The following is a 27904-nucleotide window of genomic DNA, read 5'->3' on the forward strand; positions in this document are numbered from 1 at the left end:
ATTTATTACCCTTAACACTTTGGTAAACGGTTAATAAAATCACATTTATTTATAGGCGATACTAAAGAGAAACATGAGTTAATGCCTTTTTTTAAGAAAAAAGAAAATGTAGATTATTTATTGAACTTTTGGAAACAGACTAGCTCTCTAGCTCATGAAAAAGGTATTAACGTGATGGTCAGACGCAGGTGACTGTGTCTGATGCTAAAGTACCTGCTACCAGCACATTATGCCCACTAAAAACACAAATATCAGGGGGATGGGTATAGCTCAGTGGTAGAGCACGTGCTAAGCATGTACAAGGTCCTGGGTTCAACCCCAGTACCTCCGTTAAAAAAGAAAATTAAAAAAAGTAAAAGTAACTGTCACAATTTAAAAGCAGTGCACGGTCCACCCTCCAAGCCTTCTCCTCACATCCCTGTCTCTTCTGTCCAAAGGACCTGAGGGTGGGGAAGGGGATAACAATGCTTTAGTAACCCTTGCATTTCTATTTTCCACCACCCCAGTCACACAAAATTAAAATAATATTCTTAAATATGGAAAACTGCCATTTTTCCCAATCTTCGGTAAAGTAATTTTTAGAAATCGTCAATCTGTTTTAAGACTCGTAACTTCAAATAGTAGACAAAAACAACATGAAATGTTTATTGAAAAATGTGGCTTCATGGTAAATCCCCTAAGCCCTTCTTCCAACCAGACTGTTACCTCTAGGCCCTAACTCTAGAGAAATTCCAGAATAACCACTGTTACCTCCACCATTATACCTGAGTCTCTACCATGCTCTGAGAATAAAGAGAAAAAAGACACAGTCCCTGCTTCTGGGAGCTCCTAGGTGCACAGGACTCATCATGAAATGATGTCTGAGGAGGCGTGTTAAGAGGGCTTGGATAACGTTCAGCAGTGGGTGCTCGGGGCAGAGAGCCGGAACTGTAGCCAAGGCTCTCCCAGAGGAGGGAACCACTGTGGTGAGTTCTGAGATGCCCTAGAAGTGATCAGGTGAATGTATAATGTTAAGGCCATTTCTCCCTGGGGAGCTGCACATGCAAAGGAGGGAGGCCAAAGAGAGCCAGGTCACTTCCAGGAACTGCAAATAGTCTAGAAGTGAGCACAGGGTGTGGGAGGCAGGTGAGGCAACCAGGTGGAGAGATCACAGGTGCACATCACACAGGACTCTGTGTGCCTCCAAGGTAGAGGAGACATGCAAAGTGATCTAGAAAGAAAAAAGATAGAGGCAGGGAGAACTATTGGCAGGTTCATGTGAAGGCCTGCTGAGGCCCCGCCAGGAGGAGAGAGAAGAAAACATTTCAGCAGGTGGACGGATTGGCCACAGATGTGATGGAAGGGCAGGAAGAGGTCAAAGATGCCGGCCAGCTTTCTGACTTTGGCAGTGTCCTAAATTATAGTGCCATTTCCTAAAACAAGAAGGGCAGGAAGAGGAGCAAGTCGTGAGAGGAGACAACTGATTCAGTTCTGGCTGGGTGCCTGTGGGCTCCAGGAGAGATGTCCAGTAGGCAAATAAAAGTCTAGAAATCGGGAGAAAGTTCTAGGCTGAGCCAAGTAGTTTTCCTGCTTCAAGAGGCTAATGGGTGTGAGTGGACAAGCTCACGAGAAGAGATGTAGAGGGATAGCTCTCACCGTCCTGCACATGGGAAGCATCTGGGAGCCTTTAAAACATAGTGCGCCCCAGCCTGGTGTGGGGCCTTTGTACTGTTTATTGTTTTTTAAATACTTTCCTTTTTTGGGGGGGTAGTTAGCTTTATTTATTTTAATGGAGGTACTTGGAATTGAACCCAGGATCTCTTGCATGCTAAGCAAGTGCTCAGCCACTGAGCCATACCCTCCCCACCTTTTTTGTGTTTTTAGACATTAGCTCTACTGAGCAGTCAGGGTTGAGGATCAACCTGTAGAGAGCAGAGAGCCTTGGGGTAGAGATCAAGGAGAAGCTTCCCAGAGCCCTGCAGACCCCAGCAGGGGCAGCCGGAGATGCAGGGAGCCTCGGATGGGCTGTGAGGAACGTGAACTCAACACTCCCCAATGACAAACATGTTTCAAGCACCCACTTCCCAGCAGTGTTTCTTCTGAGTTTACTACTTTTCCAGTAATACTGGGTGAGAATAGAAATAATCTGGACACAGGGATCAAATTCAAATGCTGGTTCTGACCATTCTTAGCTGCGTGATTACTGATTAAAAGGTTACCGGTCTGCCACGTGTAAACTGGGGGACCTAGAACCGTGCTAGTGGGCTGCTGTGAGCGTAATGAAATGACAACTATAAAGGCACTCCTGACTCTCAGAGGTAATTGCTACTATTGTCCCCATTTGGGACACCAAGAAACAGAGTCACAGAAAGCTTCAAACATTTGCCCAAGATGAAGTTTAGGGTCAGGAATCAAGCCAATGACTTCGTGGATCCAGAGCCCAGGATCTTCTTACGAATAACACGGCACTGCCCAGGTTCCCTGCTCCAAAACCCGCCTCCCTTTGGCTCAGTTCCATGGGGCCTGCACTGCACAGATGTCGTCACTGCCTGCCTGCCCGCCCGGTGTCTGACCCCGGCACTGCTCCCTCCATCTCACACACCGCTTCCTTGGGCACACCAACCCTCACGAGGCCATTGCTGTGGGTACTCGGATGTTTACACGGAAACGCAGGTGGCAGCCCAGCTTTTTGCTATAGATGCTGCTGTCAATGGAGGCAAAGAGCTCACAGTTGGTTGCGGAGGCCACTTCTGGTATCCTCCTTGGCTGGAGAGCTGGATGGAATCCAGTTTCCCTCTGCAACTTAGACATCCAGCATGAGAGTTATGTAAGGCCATCTGGCCTCTCAACATAGAAATGATGCCCCCGCAGTCGTACTTAACATTGTAATCTCCTGGCTCCACCAGGGAGCAGAGGCCATGGCCTGTTGTCCACCAAGTTTTGTTTCCTTGCACAACAGCTACAAAGGGGTGAGTTAACACCAGACCAGAAAATCTACAAAGCCCTCGTGTACTATTTCCTGACACTTGCAGGTCACCCAAATACCCCAGATCCTCCAAGTAAACAACTAGAAAGAGGAACTGAGCTGGCTCGTCTGTCAGATCCCTGATGGCAGGACGGATTTGTCCTCTCCTGCTCTCGGGATCATCCGTTCTCCTTCTGTGTGCCCTTCCCCGATTGAAGGAGACTGTTCTTTGTTTATGGGCTATGGAGTATTTGTGGCTGTCTGACGAGAACCTTCAAAACTAGAGCTCTTGCTGAGAATGGAAGCATGGCACCCACGTCTCATGAGCTCAGCTACCGAACAGCCTCATCTAGCCAAGACTGTGGCCAAAACCAGGGGTCCACGCTGTTGAGTGTCGGGTCTGGAGAGCAATGCCTCCACCACTGAGAAGCTGCCCCACCACTTCTGCCCTTGTCCCCATCCAGGGGGAGGTGATGCATCCATGGGGTGAAAGCCTCGAGGGCACTAGGTGACTGTGGACCAAGCTGTGACTGGCTGGTCCTGCCCCCCAAGTGACCCATGTTATCCTCACATGCAGAAAATCCCCAAAGAGACCCCTGCTTGAGGGAATGGGTCACCTATAAGCCAACTGTCCTCGGGCCGCCTAAGAAGCAACACAGTATACACAGTGAGCCACCCACTCACTACAGTATCCAAGGCTCACAGTTCCCTCATGTGACACCATGTACCCCCAGCAAAAAGAAGACCCTTACTTTGTAATTGACTTGAGAATTCTACTGCCAACACTGCCTTCCACCTTCCACTTATGAAGTTCTTTCCACTGTGTCCCCTGCTCTGCAATTGTGCAATCAGTCCAGAGCTCCCTCATGAGACAGGAAGGAAGGGGCCGGGCAAATCCAATAAAGGAATGGCACAGCCTTTAGCACCAAGATGGTGGAAAAGTCAACTCCCAGTAGATCTTGAGCTTCAATACACACTCACCGAAATACAGCAGGATGCTAAATGGCACTCCCACAGGTCCCAGGACAGGTTCAAGGCTGACCATAAAATGTCAAAGGGTGAGTGGTGGCCCAATTTCTGGGAATCCCAACACCTTTCCCAAAGCAGTTGGAATATTCCTCCCACTTATTAGCATATGAAGATACTGAGTGCATAAAATCTAACAATCCCACACCTCGTGGTTGCTCTCTCTGCTGAGAGAGACAGCCCACACACTGTGGAGTGTGTATCTACTTTTACTTTAAACTGGAGCACCCAACCCCCACGCCTCATGGCCTTTCTGTTGCCTTCTGAAACAGCCCACTCTGTCTATGGTGTATATATCTCTCTGAATAAATCTACTTTTACTGAACTGTGGCTCTCGAATTCGTTGCTGGGCAAACCAAGGACCCACACTTGGTGAGGTGCATCCCAGGGACCCAAATACGACCTGGGATATGGCCATCCTCTCCCCCACATTTTCCTGTATCATACATTCCTTCCCAAAGTATCTCACCTTATGCACTCCAAAATAGACAGCACTTATGTGTCCTGACCAGGATCTGCTCCTGCGTGTATCATTTCTTATTTCCACTAGAACATCAACTTCAGGAGGACAGGGATTTGGTTCTGTTCACAAAGGAAGCACCAGCACATCACAGGTGCTGGAGAAGTATTAGCTGAATGAATGAGCTGTGGGAAGTCCTGTGATTTCCACCTGGAACTCCTAGCCTCTTGGGTCCCAGCTGACTACAGGTGCTCCCTGCTACTCATGGCTGACCTCTTGCCACCACTCTCTGCTCTGCCATCACCTGAGCTGGGATGAGCTGAGATGGGCACACACCCCGGAGAGCATGGCGCATGGTTCATGCCGTTGCAACACTCGCCCCTTGACTGTTAGAGGTTACTTAGGATGGACAAACTGAAGGCAGCACCATGTGCACCGCCCTACCCCACAACTCACTTGAAGCACCAGGACTGCACACAGGGGAAACGCTGGCCCTTTGCAACCTAAGGAGAGGGACTATGGGTGAGAAGAGGGTCTCTGTCAACTAACAGTCTCTTTACAAGCCCAGTCTTAGGAAAGCTCTTTAAAGATACTTTTTGTATCTTCCTTGTGTTTCTGTAATCCCTCTAGATTTTGTCATTTTAATCTACACATCAGAAATACAGATATTCTTGAAATCTCTATTGATTTTCAATGAAGAAAATCCTCAATTTCCTACACTGCTAAGAAAATTACTGCATTTTATTTAAAAAAAGCAGCTTCCTTTCATGACTTCCTATCTTCAAACACCTAATTTCACAAGAATCAGTGAAGCAGGACATGAAAATCATGCTGTGCTTTATCACCTACAGGTGGGCAGGGATGAAATGAATGAGTACTGATCTCATGAGACGGGAAGGCTGGGGCTGTATTATTCCAGCTACAGATGGAAGGGTCCGTATCTGTGAGGGTGAGGAAGGACCAAGGATGAGAAACCAACATTTTCTAACCCATTTCTCTTTTTCAGAGTCCCAGAAAAAGCAGTGTGATTGTATCAACTAAAACAAGAACATCTGCACCCTTCTAAATGCACGCTACAACTTTACTACTACACACGGCACTCTGTCACTGACCTAAAGGCTGATGACAGCCAAGAAATTTTCAGGGATCTTATTCTGTGCTCATCCCTTTTTGTCTTTGGAACCTCAGGATATTTGCCTCCTCTCCCTGAGTGTCATTTTCCTCATCCTTCAAATGGGAGTGTAACAGTCATTCATTTGCTCAGGGTCTATTCGACAACTGGAGACGGCTTATGAAAACAACAACAACAAAAAAAGCAAAACAGCAATTCTGATCTGTGCTGTCTTCCTCCTCCTCCCTGAACATGAATGGCATCTTTCACTGAATCCCGAACTTAAGGAGTAGTTCTGATGAGGAAGTCACAGGACTGCTGTGTAACAGAGAAATGACCTGGTGAAAAAGAATGAGTTGCCAGCAAATCCTCAAAACCCATAAGGGTGCAAACCCTGGGAGCTACAGGCATGGATGGGAGTTCCTTGGTTCCCCATTTCACAAATGGGGAGAACTTTGCAGGGTCCATGAAAGACACAGATAGCCCAGTAAAACCACACCATGTTTTGGAGTACACCAGGGCCACGTCGCTGCTGACCTGTACTTCTTTGTGTCCCAGAGCAAGAGCCCTGGGCAGGGGTGACTGTGTTTGAGGCTGGAAAAGAACTTTCTGTTCTGTCTCTATTGCTTTATCTCTTCCTGCAATAAAACAACTGGTAGGACTCTGGTGGGGAGCAATATACCCACATTCTCTGGCAAACCACACACCAGGCAGCTCTAGCTGATCTGAGAGAGGACTCTTCAATGAACATATATACACCAAAGTCAGGCAGAAGGCTGCCTGTGACCTTGGGAATCCAAACCAGCTTGTCCTCTTAATCAGGATATTCGACATCTAAAGAAAGTGTGCACCAGATGAAGACGATGCATTAGACAGCGTTGGTGGTTATGGCCAGCAGTATCTAAGGACAAGTCATGCTCTGGCAGATGGGAGCATTTTGGTTGCTTTCAGAGTTTGCTACTGAAGGGCTGGGACATTTCATTGGGCCTTGAATCTCCAGACCTCTTTACTCACAAAGGCAGACAAGTTAGGTGACCCAGCTCAGCCTTTATTCCAACTTCCTAACCAAAATGTTATGAGGTTGAAAATATATTTCTCAGACTCTTCTGCAGCAAGGGTTCCAGATGTGGCTTTAAAAATGCCCATCAGAGATTGAGATTTGCAAATATTAACTACTATATATAAAAATAGCTAAAAAAACTGAATTTCTTCTGTATAGCACAGGGAACTATATTTAATATCTTGTAATAACTTTTAATGAAAAATAATATGGAAAGGAATTCATACATATATATGTGTATATGAATGACTGGAACATTGTGCTGTACATCAGAAATTGACACATTGTAACTGACTGTACTTCAAATAAAAAAATATATATAAATATATATATATAATGCCCATCAGCAGCTTCTGAGTGTCACTTAAAGCAGAAAACCAGATGAATGGAGGCAAAGGTGGGTGGAGGAGCTACGTTATTTTGCTGGGATGGATGCAGCGGGCATGGCAGAGATCTAGAAGGAATGCTTACAACAGCCACTTACCGATCTGCAAGTGAGTTAGGGTAATAGCTTCCTGAAATCCTCCCCACCCCTCCTGATGAGCCAGGTGTCTCGCGTTTCTCTGGAAATCACTAGGCACAGCCTGGGACTCAAAGGTAAAAATTAAAAACTGCAGTAAGGTAGCGAAGAGGCTGGCAGGACTTGTTGGACAAAAGTAGGTCAGAATCAATAAAGAATGGGGAGGGGATACAACATGGGCTGAGGACCCTGACTACAGTGGTGGATTGTCTGTGTTAAGGACTCTGAGTCAGTATGAGTAGATGGATTGGTGTGGGCTAAAATGGTGGCCATTGTTCAGATAAATATGTGATTTGGACTTTATTTATTAGAGGAGGGATTTTTTCCCCCTTCAACATTGATCATTTCTAGGGAGCAGAAAAATACTCTGCCACACAACATCTAAGTGCAAAAGAGATGCTACGGGATGGTGGTGGTGTGAAAAATTTCAGTCCCGCAGTTCCAAGGTTTCCTTAATGAGGTTCACAGCAGTTGGTACTTAAAATAAAATAAGGTACTTATAATAAAGACATCATCATATGTACATATCCTTAAAGATACACATATGGTGCTATAAGTGGGCCTGAAATGTGTTCTACATTCTAAAATCCGATGAAATAAAATCAGTAGCTCAATATGCCTCTCGGCTCTATAAACATGATGTAGCTAATGATCACAGAAAACAAAATCAGCTAGTAAATTTGAAATTTGTCTTTTCCAGTGTCAAAGATAATATTTTTTGCTTTACTTAAAAAGCATTTTTTTAATTAGGACTGTCAGTGTCCATTGGTATATGGGGTTCAGTAGATATGTTCAGATGTTCTAGACAGTGAATCAGAGCAAAGACTGAGGTTTAGACAGTAGTTAAATGCCTCACCCGTGTAATCAGCATCCACATATTGCTATACTGAAAATCCTTAAAACTGAGAACTTCATTAAAACAACTAAAAGAAAGGGAAAAAAATAGCCACAGACTAATGGAAGATTTGTAACGTGTAAAAATGACAAAGGGCTATTCATGAGCATATTCTTAAAACCCCTACACTTTAATAAGTAAAACAACAAACGGACAACAGGTTGCACACTTCTCCCTGTAGGAGAAGCCATGCAGATGGACTCTTATGTGAATGGGGCTGGAGCTGTAGAATTAGTTACTCTTGCAAGTAACTCAGTTAAAAACAAATGCAAATGGGATACACTTCTACAATATCTGAGTAAAAATCTTGGAAAACTTACTCCTCTGTTAAGCAATGACAATGGCAAAATTTGTCAAAATTAACCTCTGCAGAACTCTGGAAATTTAACCAAGGCTTCCAGCAATACGGGGAATGTTTATTTGAGAAAAAATAACAGCTAAATCTCCATAAAGATAGTCAGTTTTGTCATATCGTAAATTGATCTACCCCCATCCCCATATCCTCACCTAAATGGTGGCCTTTAAAAGCAACAGTCTCACAATCAAGGAAGGGGCAGAAGTGATTTGAAGTTACCCAAAAAATCCGCCCCCAGAGAGCTGTCACTAATTCACCTATCTCAAACTCATGCTGTGCAAACAGCCTGTCCCCAGAGTGTTTGTGGAAAACAATCAGCAGTGAGTAACTTTACAACTGCCTGAGGCAGTGGTACCAGTACAGGCTAATTAGATGCTGACTAGGAAACTTAGAAGGCAAAATTGAGTATTGAGACTTTCTGGGGGTGGAGGTAGGGTTAAATAGCTCCAAAAGATTCTGAGAATTGTAGAAGGCCGTACACATGTGTGGCACATGGCAAGGAAAGATCTGAGAAAATCTTAAGCCTTCAACTCTGGCTGAACTTGAGGTTCTGCATAAGCAAGAACTAAAGGCTACAGAATAGCTGCAGACTGCCTGCCGGTGCTGAGGGCATCCCTCAGCATGCAGGCACACAGCCACCTGGCAACAGCTCAAACGATTGGCTCCAGGCATTGAAAGAATTCACTGTCCAATCATTATTACAGTGATGACAACTAGGCTTTCTGCACACATACAGATCTCATGGCCATGCATGATAAAGAATACAGACTTTACAGAATTTGTTCAGGAAAGTAACTAAATAAATAGCTGCAGCAGCAATGACAATGGAAACAACGATAAACCCGGGAGATGAGGAAAATCTGGCTTTCAGATCTGCCATTTTGTAATATTTTAAATGTCCAGTTTTCAACAGAAAATTACAAGATGTACAAAGAAACAGAAAAGTTTGGCCATAACACAGGGGAGAAAGTAGTCAATAGAAACTCCCTGAGGAAACCCAGACACTGGACTTACTAGACAAAGACATAAATAAGGAATTACACATGTGATCAAAGAGCTAACCGAAACCATGCCTAAAGAATTTATGTATGTGAACATCTCATTGTACAGAGAATATCAATAGATAAAATTTACATTAAAAACCAACTGGACATTCTAGAGATACAAATATAATGACTAAAATGAAAAATTCATTAAGAGATTTCTCTGTAGATATGAAATTGTTGAAGAAAAGGTCAGTTAATTTAAAACTACTGAGATTATCCTGTCTGTGGAACAGAAAGAAAAAGGAAAGAAAAAAATGAACACTGTGTCAGAGATAGGTTGGACACCATCAACAATACCAATACACATATAATGTGAGCGCCAGAAGGAAGGAGAGAAAAAAAGGGGTAGAAAAAGTATATAAAGAAATAATGGCTGAAAACTTCCCAAATTTGATGAAAACATTAATTTGTACATCCCAGCAGCTCAACAAACTCCACGTGGTATAAACGTAGAGACATCGAAAATAGGCACATCAGACTAAGTGTGTCAAAAGAGAAGAACAAAGAATCTTGACAGCAGAAAGAGAAAAGAGGCTCAACATATTCAAAGGCTCCTCAGTAAGACAGTTGATTTCTCATCAAAAACCATGGAGACCAGAAGGCAGTGGGATGGTATCGTCAAAGTGATAAAAGGAAAATACTGTCACCAAGTATTTTATAGCCAGCAAAATGATTCTTCAAAAAAAAAAAGAAGAAATTAACACACTCCTACAAAATCTGAAAGGATCCATTGCTAGCAGGCGTGCCCTACAAGAAATACTAAGGATAGTCCAGCAGGTGTAAATGAAAAGACACTCACCTGAAAAATAAAGAGCACTACTACATGAGTAAGAAAATAAAACAGTATAAATACAGTATTACATGTACGTGTTTTCTTCTATTTGATGTAAAAGACAACTACATAAAACAATACTTATGAAACAGTGTAGATGCACTTATAAATGCATAAAATTGTAACTTGTATGACAGTGACAGCATGAGGAGGGGGAGGGAAAAGATTGATATCAAAGCAAAGTTTTTGCGTACTATTGAAATTAAGTTGGCATTCATGTGAACTAGATTGCTTTAAAACAAGATGTTAATAATAATCTCCAGGGCAATGGAGGAGAAGGAGGAGGAGGAAGAGGAGGAGGAGGAGGAGAAGAAAAAGATAAAATAAACAACAAATTAAAATGGCACACTTGAAAATGCCTACTTTGTACAAAAAAGTGTAGTAATAGAGCATTGGGGAAATAAAAAGACATATAGAAAGCAGATAGCAGATGTAACTTCAACCTGATAAGAAATTACATTAATGTAAATGAATGAAATATTCTAATCAAAATAGTAAAGGCAGAAATAAATGGAATAGAGAATAGATGAATAACAGGGTATAATCAACAAAAAGAAAAGTTGGTTCTTTGAAAAGATCAAGAAAATTGACAAATTTTTAGCTAGTACTGAAGAAAAAAAGAGAGAAGGTTCAAATTACTAAGATGAGAAATGAAAGGAAGGATGTCACTACTGCCCTTACAAAAATAACAAGGAATATAAAGGAATACCATGAATACTTGTATAGCCAATAAATGAGATAATCTAGATGAAATGGATAAATTCCTAGAAGGATATGTGACTAAATCTAATTCAAGGAGAGATAGAAAACTCAAATAATCCTACAATAAGAAGTGACTGAAATAGTAATCCAAAACATTCCCACAAGGAAATGCTAGGCCAGTATGGCTTTGCTGGTGAATTCCATCAACTACTTAAAGAAAAAACAAAAACAAAAAAACAAACAAACAAAAAAATGCTTCACAAACTCGTCTAAAAATAAAGAGGTAGGCACACTTCCCAATTCATTCAATGACACGAGTATCACACTGATACCAAAACCAGACAAAGGCATCACAAGAAAACTAAAGACTATCTCTTATGGATATAAATGCAAAAGTCCTCAACAGAATACAAGCAAATCCAATCCAGTAACATATAAAATAGACCACAATTCAGTGGGATGTATCCAGGTATGCAAAGGCACTTCAACATACAAAAGTCAATTCATGTAATATGCCATATTAATAGAATAATAGATAAAAACTAGGAATAGAAGAGAAGTTCCTCAACTTGACAGAGAACATCTATGAAAAACCTGGAGCAAAGATCATACATAATGGTGAAAGACTGAATTATTTCCTCCCAAAATCAACATTGTACTAGAGGTTCTAGTCAAAGCAAACAGACAAAGAAAATAAAGCCTCTAGATTAGAAAGAAAGAAATAAAACAATTTCAATTCCAGATGACATGATATTATACATTGAAATCACAAGGAATCCACAAAGAAAAGAGAGAGAGAGAGAGAGAGAAAAAAAACTATTAGAATTAACAACATAGTTTGACCAAAATTGTAAGACACAAATCAATATATAAAAAAGTAGTTATATTTCTATACAACAGCAGTGAATAATCTAAAAATAAAATGTAGGAAACATTTTCATTTACAATAGCATCAAAAAGAATAAAATACTTAGGAATATTAAGAAAAATATGTGGAATACTGAGGAAAATGTCTGAAACTTGTATATTGAAAACTAAAATACTACTGATAGAAGTTAAAAATGACCTAAAATAAATGGAAAGCTCTTCTGTGTTCATGGATCAGAAGCCTTATTATTGTTAGGATGGCATTTGTCCTCAAAATGACCTATAGATTCAATGCAAATCTGGCTTTTTGGGAGAAATGAGCAAACTGTTCCTAAAACTATGGAAATGCAAGATACCCAGAATAGTCAAAACAATCTTGAAAAAGAACAAAGTTTTGAAGTTTCCAAATTCAAAACTCAGTAACAAAATGGTAATCCATACAGTGTGGTACTTGCATAAAGGACACACAAATAGATTGAGAGAAAAGAACTGAGAGTCCATAAACAAACTCTTACATGTAGCCAGTTAATTTTTCATAAAGGTTCCATGACAATCCAATGGGGAAAAAGTAATTTTTACAAAAATGATGCTGGGACACCTGAACATACACCTGGAAAGAAAGAAAACTGAACTTTTATCTTAACACCATTTATGAAAATTAACTCAAAATAAATCACAGACCTGAAATTATAAAACTTTTAGAAAATGAACAATGAGAAAATCTTCAGGATTTTGAAGTACAAATACTTCTAAGATATGACAGCAAAAGCACAAACAACAAAAGAAAATATATCAAGTAAACTGGACTTCAGTAAAATTAAACACTTCTGTGCTTCAAAGGACTTCATCAAGAAAGTAAGAAGACAATCCACAGAATGGGTGAAAATATTTCCAATATTTTCCCTGATAAGGGACTTTTTATCCAGAATAGACAAAGGAGACTTAAAACATGACAATACAAAGACAAATACAATTAAAATGGGCAAAGAATTTGAATAGATGTTTCTCCAAAGAAGACATACGAATGGGAAATAAGCACATAAAAAGATGTTCAACATCAGTAGGCATTAGGGAAACAGAAATCAAAAGCACAATGACATGCCACTTCATACCAAATAGGATGACAAATATATATGATATATGATATATAAATATGTATCTATAAACCCAGTAATAAAAAGTGTTGATGAGGATGTGGAGAAACTGGACTCCTCATACATTACTACTGGAAATATAAAATGGTGCAGTCACTTTAAAAACTACTTTAGCAATTCCTCAAAATGTTAAAAGTAGAATACATCCCAGCAATTCCATTTTTTGATATATCCTGAGAAGAACTGAAAATATGTGTTCACACAAAAACTTGTCCATGAGCATTTACAGCAGAATTATTCATCATCAACTGATGGATGGATAAGCAAAGTGGTGTATTTATAACAATGGCATATTATTTGAACACAAAAAGGACTTTGGGTACTGATATGTGCTACACCATGGATGAGCCTTGACAACGTCACACTAAATGAAAGACGACAATCAAAAAAGGCAGCATACTGTATGGTTCTACTTATATGAAATGCCCAGAACAGGCAAATCCGTAGAGACAGAAAGTAGAGTGGTGGCTGCTGGGGTCTAAGGGAATGGGAGTTTAGGGAGTGACTTACTAAAGGTTACTGGTTCCTTTTGGGAGTGATGACTACAAAACCCTGAAATGTACTTAAAACCCTAATGCACAATTTCAAAGGCTGCATTTTATGGTTTGTGAATTATATCTCCATAAAGCTGTTACTTTTGAAGCTGAGCCCACATATGGAGCAACTGGCCCAGCACTGACTGCAGCATCTGGAGGGGGAGTGACCCACCCACTCACCACAAAGAAGAGGATCACCTGACCCAGTGTTGGAGGGGTGCAATCTTCTTGCCGACAGACACTGTGAGCAGAACAGACAAGGGGGCAAACAGAGCAAGGTGAGTTTGTGAAACAGGGCGAAGACACAAAGGCCTCTCAATAAAACCATTAAGAGCACAGTCTCTAGGAGAACACATCTTTGTTTTTAAAATCTTTTTATATCTGTTTTATTCCTATTATATTTTTAATCTTTATTTTTAAACAGTCCTATATGTTTACAATTCTCATTTCATTTTTAATTCTCTTGGTTTTGATCTGTTATTTATTAGTCACAGGTTTCAAATATTGTATTTTGAATTTTCTCTTCTTTTTATTAAGATTCTTAAAAGATATCTCAACTCGATTCCTATTCTGCTTCAACTTGCTCTTCTATTATTGATTATACAGTGTTTTCAAACCTTCTTTTCCTCCATTCTTTTAAAATTCTCTCTCTCTCTCTTTTAAGTATTATTCCCACATAGGCTTTAGATAGATAAATAAATAGATAAATAAACTCCTTTAAGGACCACAATAGATAACTGATACTCCTTAAGCCACAGGGCCAGAGAGATATGAGCAGAATGAAGAAGCAGAGGAAGTCCTGCCAATTAAAATAGCAAGAGAAATCCCCTCAAAGAACGATCAATAAAATAGACATTGATGGCCTACTAGATCAAGATTTCAAAAAAGAAGTGATCAAATTACTGAAGGAACTAAAAGAGATAGTCTTTAGAGACATAAAATATATCAAAAACAAAATAGAAGCTATAAAGAAGAGCCAAGTAGAATTGGTAAATTCATTGGCTGAAATGAGATCTGACCTAAAGGCTGTACAAAGCAGGCTAGATAATGCAGCAGAACGAATAAGTGACCTAGAAGACAGGACAACAGAAAGCACCCAATCAGAACAGCTGAGAGAAAAACAAATATAAAACAATGAAAACAATATAAGGAACCTATGGGATAATATAAAGCATGCCAATCTATGCATAATAGGGGTTCCAGAAGGGGAAGAAAGAACAAAGGGGATGGAAAAGGTAATTAAAGAAATCATGACTGAAAACTTCCCAAACCTAAAGAAGGAATCAGACACCCAAGCACAGGAGGCTCAGAGGGTCCCAAACAGGAAGAGCCCAAAGAGAAACACGCCAAGATATATCATAAATCAAGATGGCCAGACTGAAGGATAAAGAAATGATCCTAAAGGCAGCAAGAGAAAAACAAAGAGTGAGTTACAAGAGAAGGCTCTCAGCTGATTTCTCTACAGAAACACTACAGGCCAGAAGGAGTGGCAAGATATATTCAAAGTCCTGAATGAAAAAAAAAAAGATGCAGCCTAGGATACTTGCTCCAGCAAGGCTATCCTTTAGAATAGAAGGAGAGAGAAAGAATTTCACAGAGAAGCAAATACTAAAAGAATTTAGCAACACTAAACCCATGCTAAAAGAAATATTGAAAGGTCTACTCTAAATAGTAAAGAAGCAGGATGCTACAGAAATGAGAATTCATGACTGTGAGAGTATTTTTCCTTTCTTTTTTTTTTTTTAAATCTTGTTCTCAGTAGGATGGGTTTGAGATTACATTAATATCTGTTTAGTACACACAGTTACAGTAATTGGTTAACAGACTTACAAAAAAGTGTAATCACAAGCCAAAATCTTACAAGTGAGTCACAAAAACTAAATACAATACAAAGGAAAATTACCATACCACAAAAGGAAGAAGAAAGGAACCAAGAAGAAATACCAAATCAACTGCAAAAATAAGTTCAAAATAGCAATAAACTCTCATCTATCATTAATTACTGCAAATGTTAATGGTCTAAATGCTCCAGTCAAAGACAGAGTAGCAGACTGGATAATAAAACAAGAACCTTCAATACACTGCATACAAGAGACACACTTTAGGGAGAAGGACACATATAGATTGAGAGTGAATGGACGGAAAAGGATATTCCATGCAAATGGAAATGCCATAAAAGCACGTGTAGCAGTATTGATTTCAGACAAAATAGACTTTAAAACAAGGGCCATAAAGAAAGATAAATAAAGACATTTTATAATGATTAAAGGATCAATACAAGATGAAGATATTACAATCATTAATATATATGCACCCAACATGAGCACCTAAGTACATTAAACAACTACTAACAGAGATAAAGGGGGAAATTGATGGGAATACAATCATTGTCAGAAATTTTAACACCACATTAACATCACTAGACAGATCTTCCAGACAGAAAATAAATAAGGCAACAGAGAAATTAAATGATGCAAGAGAATAATTGGATTTAGTGGATATTTTCAGAGCATTACAATCCCCCATAACAGAATAAACAATCTCTTAAAATATGTGTGGAACATTTTCTAGGATTGATCATGTACTTAGTCACAAAAGAAGCCTCAACAATTTTAAGAAGATAGAAATTATCTCAAGCATCTTTACTGACCACAATGCCATGGAAACTAGAAATCAACTTCAGAGAAACAAAGGAGAAAGGAAGGAAAGCATTGAGATTAAACAACATGCTATTAGAAAACCATTGGGTCAATGATGTAATCAAAGTTGAAATTAAAAAATACCTTGAGACAAATGAAAATGAAAACACAACCACACAAAACATATGGGACACAGCAAAAGCAGTGCTAAGAGGAAAGTTTAGGGTAATGCAGGCCTTCCTCAAAAAAGAAGAACAATACCAAATAAACAATCTAACCCACCAGCTGAAAGAACTAGAAACAGAAGAGCAAAAACACACAAAAGTCAGCAGAAGGAAGGAAATAATAAATATCACGGAGGAAATAAATAAAATAAAGATTAAAAAAATAGAGAAAATAATCAATCAAACCAAAAGCTAGTTTTTTGAAAGAATAAATAAAATCGACAATCCTCTGGCCAAACTCACAAAGAAGAATAAAGAGAGAGCACAAATTTGCAAAATAAGAAAGGAAAATGGAGAAATTACAACAAATAACAGAAATACAGAATATCATATGAGAATATCATGACGAACTACATGGAAAAAAATGGATAACCTAGTGGAGATGGACAAGTTTCTGGAAACATACAGTCCACTAAGACTGAATCAAGAAGAAACTATCCACTTGAACAAATGGATCACTAGGAATGAAATTGAATTAACAATAAAAAACCTCCCTACAAATAAAAGTCCAGGACTGGACAGCTTCACCGGGGAGTTCTACCACACATACAAAGAAGAACTCATACCAGTCCTTCTCAAACTCTTCCAGAAGATTGAAAAGAAGGAATATTCCCAAACTCATTCTATGAAGCCACTATTACCCTGATACCAAAACCAGGCAAAGACACCACCAAAAAAGAGAATTACAGACCAATATCACTGATGAACACAGATGAAAAAGGTCCTTACCAAAATACTAGTAAATAAAATCCAACAGCACATAAAAAAGATAATATATCATGCTCAAGTGGGGTTCATCTCAGGGACACAAGGGTGGTTCAACATATGAAAATCAATCAATGTAATACTTCACATCAACAAGAGAAAGGACAAAAACCACATGATCATCTCAATAGATGCAGAAAACTTTTGATAAAATTCAACACCCATTTATGATAAAAATTCTCACCAAAGTGGGTATTGAGGGAACAAATCTCAAGATCATAAAAGCTATATATGACAAACCTACAGCCAGCATAGCACTCAACGGTGAAAACCTCAAAAGTTTCCCACTAAATTCTGGGACAAGTCAAGGATGACCACTATCACCACTCCTATTCAACATAGTCTTGGAAGTCCTGGCCACAGCAATCAGGAAAGTAACAGAAGTAAAAGGGGTCTAAATTGGAAAAGAAGAGGTAAAAGTGTCACTATATGCAGATGACACGACAATATATATAGAAAACCATAAAAGGTCCACACAAAAACTACTAGAGCTGATCGAAGAATTTAGCAAAGTAGCAGGTTACAAGATTAATGTTCAAAAATCAGTTGCATTTCTTTACACAAATGATGAGTCAACAGAAAAAGAAAGTAAAGAAACAATCCCCTTTAAAATAGCACCCAAAGTAATAAAATATCTAGGAATAAATCTAACCACAGATGTGAGAGAATTATACACAGAAAACTATAAACCATTGGTGAAGGAAATTAAAGAAGACTTTAAAAAATGGAAAGGTATCCCATGCCCTTGGATTGCAAGAATCAATATTGTTAAAATGGTCACACTGCCCAAGGCAATCTACAGATTTAATGCAATCCCTACCAAATTATCCTGGACATATTCCATAGAACTAGAACAAATCACAATAAAATTTATATGGAACCATCAAAGACATAGAATTTCCAGGGCATTACTGAAGAAAAAAAGAAAGAGGCTGGAAAAATAACTGTCCCAGACTTGAGACAATACTATAGATTTACAGTCGTCAAGACAGCATGGTATTAGTACAAAAACAGACATACAGCCAAATGGAACAGAATAGAGAGCCCAGAAATGAGCCCAAATACTTTTGGTCAACTAATATTCAACAAAGGAGGCAAGAATATACAATGGAATAAAGATAGTCTCTTCAGCAAGTTAAACATAAGACAAGATACAATAAAACTCCTAGGAGAAAATACAGGCAAAATATCTGACATACATCTCAGAAATCTTCCCCTAGGGCAGTCTACCCAAGCAATAGAAATAAAAGCAAGAATAAACAAATGGGACCTAATGAAACTTACAAGCTTCTGCACAGCAAAGGACACCTTAAGTAAAACAAAAAGACAACCTACAGAATGGGAGAACATTTTTGCAAATGAAACTAACAAAGGCTTGATCTCCAGAATATATAAGCAGCTCATATGACTTACTAAGAAACAACCAAATAACCCAATCCAAACATGGGCAGAAGACCAAAACAAGCAATTCTCCAAGGAAGATATACAAATGATCAATGGGCACATGAAAAAATGCTCAATATCACTAATTATCAGAGAAATGCAAATCAAAATTACAATGAGGTATCACCTCAAACCAGTCAGAATGGCCATCATTCAAAAATCCACAAATGACATATGCTAGAGAGGCTGTGGACAAAGGGAAACCTCCGACACTTCTGGTGGGAATGCAGTTTGGTGCAGCCACTGTGGAAACAGTATTGAGTTTCCTCAAAAGACTAGGAATAGAATTGCCATATGACACAGGAATCCCACTCCTGTGCATATATCCTGAAGGAACCCTACTTCAGGATGACAGCTGCACCCCAATATACATAGCAGCACTATTTACAATAGCCAAGACATGGAGATAGCCTAAATGTCCATCAACGGATGACTGGCTAAAGAAGTGGTATATTTATACAATGGAAAACTACTCGGCTATAAAAACTGACAATATAGGGCCATTTGCAGCAACGTGGATGCTCCTGGAGAATGTCATTCTAAGTTAAGTAAGCACCGTAACAAGGAATAAAGAGAAGTTACCTCTAAGTACAGTTATTTTGATTAAAATATAAATACAGAAAGCAAGTCACCCCCACGACTGCTGCCAGGAGGAGCATCTGAATGTAATAGCCCAGCCCAAGCAAAGTAGATTCCGACCTTCTCTCCGTAGAATTTCCTGCAGAAAGACAGAAGGTAGTTTCAGAAGACACACATATTCACTCTGTAGCTTCATCCTCATGTTAATTTCTTTTTTCTTTGTTTTTTGGTGGGGCATAATTAGGTTTATTTATTTGTTTTTTAAATGGAGGCATTGGGGATTGAACCCAGTACCTCATGCATGCTAGGCATTCACTCTACCACTGAGTTATACCCTCCTTCCATCATACTAATTTCTGATTCTAAATCAAGGGGGCTTTAAGTTTAAACCTCTGACTAAATTCACACTTAAAACATATGCGTTTTCACAGCAGCCCCCAAATTCTACCGTGAAATAAGAAGTATTTTACGTATCATAGAAATACAGATCACTGGTTCACCTGCTGAAGAGAGATAAATGAGAACAGAGCAAAGGAGGGGACGAGGCTGACTCCGGAGCAGATGCAGGGGATCATCACCACTCACTGGACAGTCTGGCACATTCAACAAATCCCACCAAAGATCATTCTTAACAGGCTTGACACAAGTGGACTTCAACTACTGGCTCAGTCATCTGCGTCTGCCTTATCTCGGGAACTTCCCTGGAGCAAATGCATCGTAAACCACAGATAATAAGGAAATGGCTGATAATGATAACAACTGGGAGTGCAATGTCCCTCTGACAAAATATTTATAAAACTCATGTGGGAATGGGAGAGGGCAGGAGGGATGTGGCTGAGTAAGGAACTGCCCTGTATTCTTTGTATCTAGCACATCGGCTGTTCCTAGGTTTCAAAAACCCTTCAATGTTACTCAGTTAATCTGGAGTAGACGGAACAGGCCAGGGAGGCAAGATTAGAAGAAAGGAGGCAGGGCACGAAGCGGTGCCAGGCTGGTCCTGAAAGGGACACAGACACAGACAGGCAGACACAGAGGGCTTAGGGATGAGGCGGAACAATGAGGCGGCGGCTCAGGTGTGTTTGCTGCTGCTGCTACTTCCCTCAGCTGGAGCACTGCTGACACGGCAGTGCTGGGTAAAACCTGTGACTTTCCTCAGCTCTGAGTTCTCTCGGAAGCTTCCGGCTCAGTCTGGAGCTGAGATGAGCTCCGAGGGCTTAGCCTAGGGGGGACTCAGCTCTGAGAACAGCCTGGAGTCCTGAGAAACTTCACGCAGGAACCCCTAGGGCTGGACCAGCGCTCACAGGGCTGCTGTGAGACCAGCTCCATCGTCAGAGACCTGGGCGTGGACCATTCCATGGGGGAAATGGCTGAGCCCGATGCCAAATCAGATAGGAGGGACAAAGTGTGTTCATTCTCATGTGACTGGTCTTTGTGGCCTGGCTCACAGATGGCAGGCTCAGGATGGTGTCTGGCAGAGAAAACCCTGGCAATGGGTTTGAGATGTCTTGGACTCTTTCTTGTTAAGCTTTTTGTAATATATTCTTATCAACTATCCATCCTGAAAATGCCACATTCAAAACTGAAAGAATGTTAGAAGTTGCTTGCTCCAACTGGCCAATGGTAAACACACCCTGCTACAGTTAGAGAGCTGGTCAGGCAGCCTCTGCCTGCATATTTACAATGACGGAGAGTTCATTACTTCCAAAAGTTACATGTCGGCAAGAATGTCAGAAAGAACTTTTGAACCTTAAACAGATGTCTGCCCCCTAGTCCTTGCTGAAAGGCTAGAAATAATGAGGATCCCTTCAAATGTAGTTTTGTCTGATTGTTATCTCTGTCAAAAACACCCCAATTCTTAACATCAAATTTTCAAAATTCAGCTTTGATTTCTTTTTATCAAACTTATACCATACATTCATTAAAGAGTCAAACAGTTCTCGAACACCGATTGTAAAAAGGAGCAGTTCCCAACAACCGCCCCATTTCCTGGTCAGAAGCAACAATGTTCAGCTCCTACTGCTGACTCTTGGAATAAAAACTCCCTATCTCTGACTAATATCCTTGTAACAGAGCCTACTGACTTTTTCAGCTTTATGTATCACCTATTTAACTTTCTATTTTGGAAAATGAATATTAAGCTCTCTTTCAAACCACATCTCTTCTACACACCCAAACCTTCATTCTTCCAACCTTTTGATACAAATACATTATAATTTTGATCAGCTCAGTATCCTTGCTTTACATTATTAGGACTCTGTACAGACTGTTCACAGCTGTAGCAAGTTGTCTGCTAGGCTTACTTTTTTATTCCCTACTTTGTTTTTCCTGGAGTTAATAATTGTCTTGGTGGTTCATAGCTTAGATTTCTCTGCGCTTAACAATTCAACCCCATACCTTCTCCTAATGAATAACTTCCTCAATACTTTCCAATTCATTGTCTACAAATTTCATCTCCTTGAATAAATCTCTTCAGATCTCCTTCAACCTGGATTAACGATATGCTAGTCTTGTCACAGAGCTCAAGGGGCCACTAGTGGGAAGCAACAAGGGAATACATGGACCAGGAGAAGGGAACAGATCAACATAATTTCCTTTACAAAACATACTTAAAACAGTGGGAAAATTGTTTTCTTTACAAACACAAACACACACACCAACCCCAAAAGCCCATAAAGAATGATTAAATAGCCATCAAACCCATTGCCCTGCCATCAAATTCTGTATAACATAAAACAAAAATAACAGAAGGAATATATCATATAAATATGAATCTCAAGGGGGATGGGGTACACTCAGTGGCAGAGTGTGTGCTCAGCAAGCATAAGGTCCTAGATTCAATCTTCAGTACCTCCATTAGAAAAAAACATTAGAAACAATAGAAAAATGTATCAACTTTAAATATTTACAAATATATAAACTTCCTCTTTTAAAACTGTTCTACAGGATAATCTGGGTTAATGAGAAAGTGCCTCTTCATGACTGTGATCCTGCTGATAATTGTGGGAGGAAATTAGAGTATGACCACATGAAATAAAACCCCTTATGAAATAATGATCCCGGGTGACAATCATTATTGGCTGCTGTCATCACAAAAAAGAGAGTCAACTGGACATTATGTACCTTATGACAGGAGTACAAAACTTCATATAACAAATATTCTTGCACAGAGTTGAACCTCAATCAGATCAAGCTTTTAGGGGAGGATCAAATCACTTAGCTAAAGCCAATACATAGGATGGAGAAATAAGTCTAACCACAGGGGAGAATGAAATCAACCAAACAGGAAATAGAGAAATCCCTCAGCAATTTCAAGGAAAATGAGAAACAGGAAAATTATAGATTAGAACCCACTTGAGAGATATGCTAGCTGCAATGTGTGAACTTAGTCTGGATCCTGATTTCAACCCCAAAACTGCTTAAAAGTGTATTTTTGTGACAATCAGGGAATTATTTTGTAACCCTAAAAAAAAAAGAATATTCCAATTGTATTAGAAAGAGACCTTGTTATTTCACTAATGAAAGGTTAAGCTATGTAGGATTGCCTTCAAAATGATCCCGAAGTGGGGGAGGGGAAGAGGTGGAGATGAAAGATGCAACAACAGTGACTCTGAGTTGATAATTCTGGAGATGGGTGACTGATACAGACAGGCTGGCTGTGCTGTTCTCTCTACTTCTGTACGTGTTTGAATCTTTCCATAAAATGTGAAACAAACAAAAAGACTTCAGTGATTTAAAACCCTCACTTGGAAGGTTAAGCGGTTTGCCCAAGTAGGTGGGCATCTGAATGGGGCACTGAGATTAGGAAGATCAGGCACCTGGCTCCAGGCCGACCTGGGGCTACCTTGACCCTTCTCTTCTCCTCACCATCCACAGCCAGCCCATAACTGCATCCTGTCAGCTCCACTCCCCAAACGCATTCTCCCTGGCTCCCACCATCTCTCATCTGGCCCACTCCAAGAGCCTCCGACCAGGCCTCCCTGCTTCCTGGGTCCCTGCAATTCATTCTCCACATTATCTTTGCAACATGTGAGAGAAAATTACATTAGTGCTTAAACTATCATGACTGCTTCTCACTGCACTTAGAGTCTACACTACTTTCCGTGCTCCTGATGCCCTTCTAAACCTCGCGTCTCATCACTCTCACCAGCGCTGGCTCCAGGATCTCCTCAAACCTGCTGAGCACATTTGTGCCTCGGGGCAATGGACAAGCTGCCTCTATTCCTGGGGTGACTTATCCCAGATCCTCAAAGTCCAGCCTCCTTATCACCATCTCAGCTCACATGTAACCTACTCAAAGATAGCTTTCTTGACTCACTTCCCCCCAAGTCTCCCATCTCAACACTGTATTATTTCCTTCATTTCAATCTGAAATTGTTTCCTTATTAGCCCGATTATTTTTGTTTGCTTAGTTGTCCTTGGCCTCCCTCCTCCCAGCAGCCTTGCACAAATAGCATAAGCTCCCGGGGAGCAGCCGGCGCTGATGCTCTGAGAATACACATGCTGAGCGCGACATTACAGTCACTTGGTGTAGTGAAACGGTGTTGAACAGCAGATACAGCTAAGCAGTGAGAATACTTCTCTTATTTTATAATTTAAGGGAAACCTAACATTTACTCCTGTTTAATGAAGAATTTGGTAGGTCTTTGTTCCCAGTTCCTGGACGGCAACCCCTAAAGCCTTGAAATTTCCCAAGATAGGGGTGTCTTTACTATTCATGGTGGACCCTTGGATGGCTTGTGTTCATGAGATGACTCAGGATGGGGACTGGCCAGCCAGAGACACCAACCATGTGATTAGAGGAGTGGGGCTTTGAGCTTTGTTACAAGTGACTGACCATCAGGAGAGGTAGGGGCTCAAATGTTAGGGCTTTGACTTACAGTTAGTGTTTGGGGTAGCCATGTCAGTAGTGACCCAATAAATCATGTCTTTTAATAAAGCCTCCAGTAACAACTTGGGGCAACAAAGCTCAGAGCTCCTGTGAGCTTCCTGGTTGATAACACTCTTTGAGAACTGTCACACTCAGAAGCCATGAGGGCAACCCTGAGCCCTTCCCACTGGAGTGCTCTCCACAACAGCTCACCTGATGAGATCTAAGGGCTGCTTCTTGTCTATGCTTCGAGGAGGAGCACATTCCCTGTACAGAAGGCCCTGTTCGCTGGGGCAGCTGAGGTCCTCTGATGGAGGCTGAAGTTGCACTGGGAAGCAGAAGCAAACAGGTGAGTGTCACTGTCACCACATGTTCACATGTTCTGCTAATAAAATGTGGTGCTAACACTTTGTGGTCATTTGTAAATAAGGGGCCCTCCTTTGCCAGAAGGGATGGAGGTACCATATAATTTTTCATAATTCTCACCGAGGATTAATACTAACCCCTTGAGGGTCATTTGCAAACGTGGCTGGAAAGGAACACTTGGATGTTACAGTCCTGGGACCACCGTGGGTACCGGGTGAGGGCCTTGCAGATGCTTAATGTCCTACAACCGGGCCAGTCTTCCACAGCAAAAAAAACTAGGCCACCCAAGTGCCCAAACTGCTTCAGTGGAGGCAGCAGCCCCCTCCTTGGACACCCAGAGGAACCTGGACTCTGGCTGTTTAGGGGCAGGGTCAATTCTAAAACCCAGGCTATTTTGTCCCCACAATTCAGTAGTTATTCGGTGACAGCACATGGAATATAAACAATAAAGAAACTTGACATGATGTTATATATTTAGCTTACTCAAGAAACAAAATTTAAATCCAGTCATTCTCCTTCCCACCTGACCTACTTTCCTTTCTCCTGTACTAGAACCAGATTATTACCCACACAGCCTTAGCATGGGTCCTGACTCCACTTACCTCCCTCCCAAACACCACATGAGATGATTCCTCAGCCTGGATGTGGAACCAGCATTTACAACAGGCTTTAGTGGAAAAGAAATGGTTGTGTGCAGATGCCAACTAAACACTGTAGAATCCTGGTGTCCCACATTAGTAATCATGACAGCTGTTTGCAAGTGTCCCCAAAGTTCATTTCAGACTCTCACTGCTAATTTTGCTGGGATATAAATATAAAACATGTGGACTGCTGGGCTGGACTGCTATGCTGAGTCTCTGATCCAGGAAGCTCAGTGTCTGCTCCCTGCAACCAGCTCCCTGTTCTGTTCATGCATGTGCATCAAGCAGCTGTTTAGTGTCCATTTTAATATCTTAGACAGTGCATTTCAGTATGGTCTTCATCCACAAATACGTGTACCACACAGTAGTAATGATCAATCTCAGTCTTTGCTTTCTTTTGTCTTAGAGAGTCAGATAAACGGATAGCAAGGTAACAAAGTCATAGAGCGCTATAATATAGTATTTCCTTTATCTCAATGACAGGATTTATTTAAAGAGCTTAGATATAACATCTTTGCATTTATGGTATCATTTAGCGTCTGAAGCTCTTACATTTTACAAACTTCATTTCATGTGAGATGTTGTCAGTTAGAGAAGTGCTTCTGAATTTGAGGGGTTGCTGTCATCTCAGATGGAGTCCCTAAAAAATGTCAAAACTCTGCAGTATTGTCATCATGACAAGAACTCAGACAGATGAAATTTGGAAAGCCCTGTGATTTACTAGTGCACAGACAGAAAATGGTATTTCAGAGGGAAAAAGCCTGAATTACAGAAAATGATAAATGAAATTGTCTAACATGCATTTCCCTTACAAAGAACTAATACTTCTTTGGTTGATAATAACATCTGTCAGTAATTATGAAAAGAGCTGGCAGATGCATAGTACTTACTATTAGCCAGGGCTGTTCTAAAATTCAAGCAGATTCATTAATCCCCATAGCATCTCTACGAGGTGGGTACTATTATTATCCCCATTTTATTGATGAGGAACTTGATAAACACAGAGGCTAAATGACTTTTACAAGGTAGACAGCGAGAAACCAGCACAAGTGTTCCAGCCTGAGTCTACGCTCTTGGCCACTTCTACCTTTTTTTTTTTTTTTGGTGGCAGGGAGATAATAAGTTAATTCTGGTGGGGGGTGGGGAGGTAATTAGGGTTATTTGTCTATTTTAGAGGAGGTGTTGGGGGCTGAACCCAGGACTTTATGCGTGCTAAGCATGCGCCCCATCACTTGAGCTGTACCCTCACCTCTCGAGTCTATGCTCTTAGCTGCTAATCCACACTGCCCCACATGGTAACTCTGGGGGAACTACAGTTCATTCATTCACTCACTTGTTAAACTCAGCCTTCCTGGTGCCTGGGATTCAGCAGTGAACAAGACAACATGTTTCCTGCCCTAAATGGGCTTGTCGACTCCTGACATATTATCTTCATTTTACCCAGGAAGAAACAAGGTCAAGAAGACTCACCTTTTCCTGTTAACACCGGAGGATACATGAAGTGCTTTATTTTATTTCTGCCATTTGACTTACACCATGGGAAGGGAAAGCTGCCTTGCAGATCCCGGAGCTCACAAGCCTGTTAATCCTGAATTTTTTTTTAAAACTGTCCCTTACTTGATACTTGATCTGAGAAAGGATGAAGTAAACCTAAATAGATTCTAAGAGAGCGTGTGGTTTATACAGGGTAAATAACCAGCCACTGTTTACTATCCTAACAGGAATCTGTAGGCATATTTCTTTTCTTTCTCTTTTTTCCTTTTTATGGGCAGCTTTTAAAAACCAAACCAAACCAACAAAACCAAATCACTTATAATTCAACAGCAGGTTCTAAATCACCCCCAAGACAGCAGCTAAACTCGGTTTAGACTTACAGTGCGGCTCCTGGTGGTTGGATTGATGAATGTATCTCTATCCTGAATATAAAAGTCGTTCACGCAGCTCTTCTCAAATAGGGCAATGAAAAACTCTTGTTCCGGTTGTTGATACTTTCATCCACTTGGAGGACTTTCATAAAACAGCTGAAGGTATCAAAGGCTGAGAACAGGGTTTTCAGATGATTGGGATTCAGAGGCAATTTTATGTACAGTATCTCAGCGTATGTACAGAGCACATCCCACAGGGTGTGTATTTTTGCAAATACAAGCTTGTCATCCAAAACCTATATTGGGAGAATGAAAACACAAACCAGGAAACTATTTTCACATTTTTAGTACACAGATTTTTCTTACATTGCTGGTAGTTAAAGCACTTGTGCAAACACATACAGATATGACACTGGTAAAAGTGAAGATATAATAAAAATAGATTTGCAAACCATCATACATTTTTGCCTTAAAGTTAATTTCTTTGTTGAAATTACTGAAAAGTTATTTAAAATCCTTACAATTCATTCATAAAATAACCAATGTTTTAGATGAAGAAAAGTAAACTTGTTAACTTTCAGTCCAAATTAGTAACTAAAAATAGAAACACGAAAATATTCTTTGCAGGGGCATTGTAATGACAATTTTTTAAATTTCTTAAACCTAGGTCTATTTACATATCTGTTCAATATAATGTTAAACAGTCATTAAAAGGGATTTAAAAGAATTATATTTATTGATATGGAATATATAATAAAAGGAAAAAGAAAAAAATGTGAAATAATAATTTTCATTTTTGGAAGAGAAAAAATCTACATTTCAACAAAAAAAAATGTTTAGAAGGATTTTAAGATTCTTTATGTATAACTAAGGTACAGATGATTTTTAATTCCACTGTTTTTAATTCCATTGGATTTTAATTCCAATGTTCTTTCATTTTCAATTTTGGGGGGAAATTTTTATAATAAAAAAACCTTAAAATTGTTCTTGCATAAATACTTTAATAG

The 27904-nt window shown here is 40.1% G+C and overlaps 1 long non-coding RNA gene across 4 annotated transcripts in view; it reads right to left on the minus strand.

Annotated features, from left to right (window-relative positions):
• LOC135320899 (uncharacterized) overlaps window positions 1–27269 on the minus strand; it is a 39900-nt gene extending 12631 nt beyond the window's left edge. For all 4 annotated transcript variants that reach the window (XR_010380242.1, XR_010380241.1, XR_010380244.1 and 1 more), the window contains exons 1-3: window positions 26907–27269; window positions 24239–24353; window positions 19198–19297 (exon numbers count right to left, since the gene is read on the minus strand). This is a non-coding gene — a long non-coding RNA (uncharacterized LOC135320899). The remainder of the gene's footprint in view (window positions 1–19197; window positions 19298–24238; window positions 24354–26906) is intronic.
• Window positions 27270–27904: the final 635 nt, after the last annotated feature.

This window comes from Camelus dromedarius, unplaced genomic scaffold (assembly GCF_036321535.1).
Source record: "Camelus dromedarius isolate mCamDro1 unplaced genomic scaffold, mCamDro1.pat HAP1_SCAFFOLD_180, whole genome shotgun sequence".
In the NCBI taxonomy this organism is placed as follows: domain Eukaryota; kingdom Metazoa; phylum Chordata; class Mammalia; order Artiodactyla; family Camelidae; genus Camelus; species Camelus dromedarius.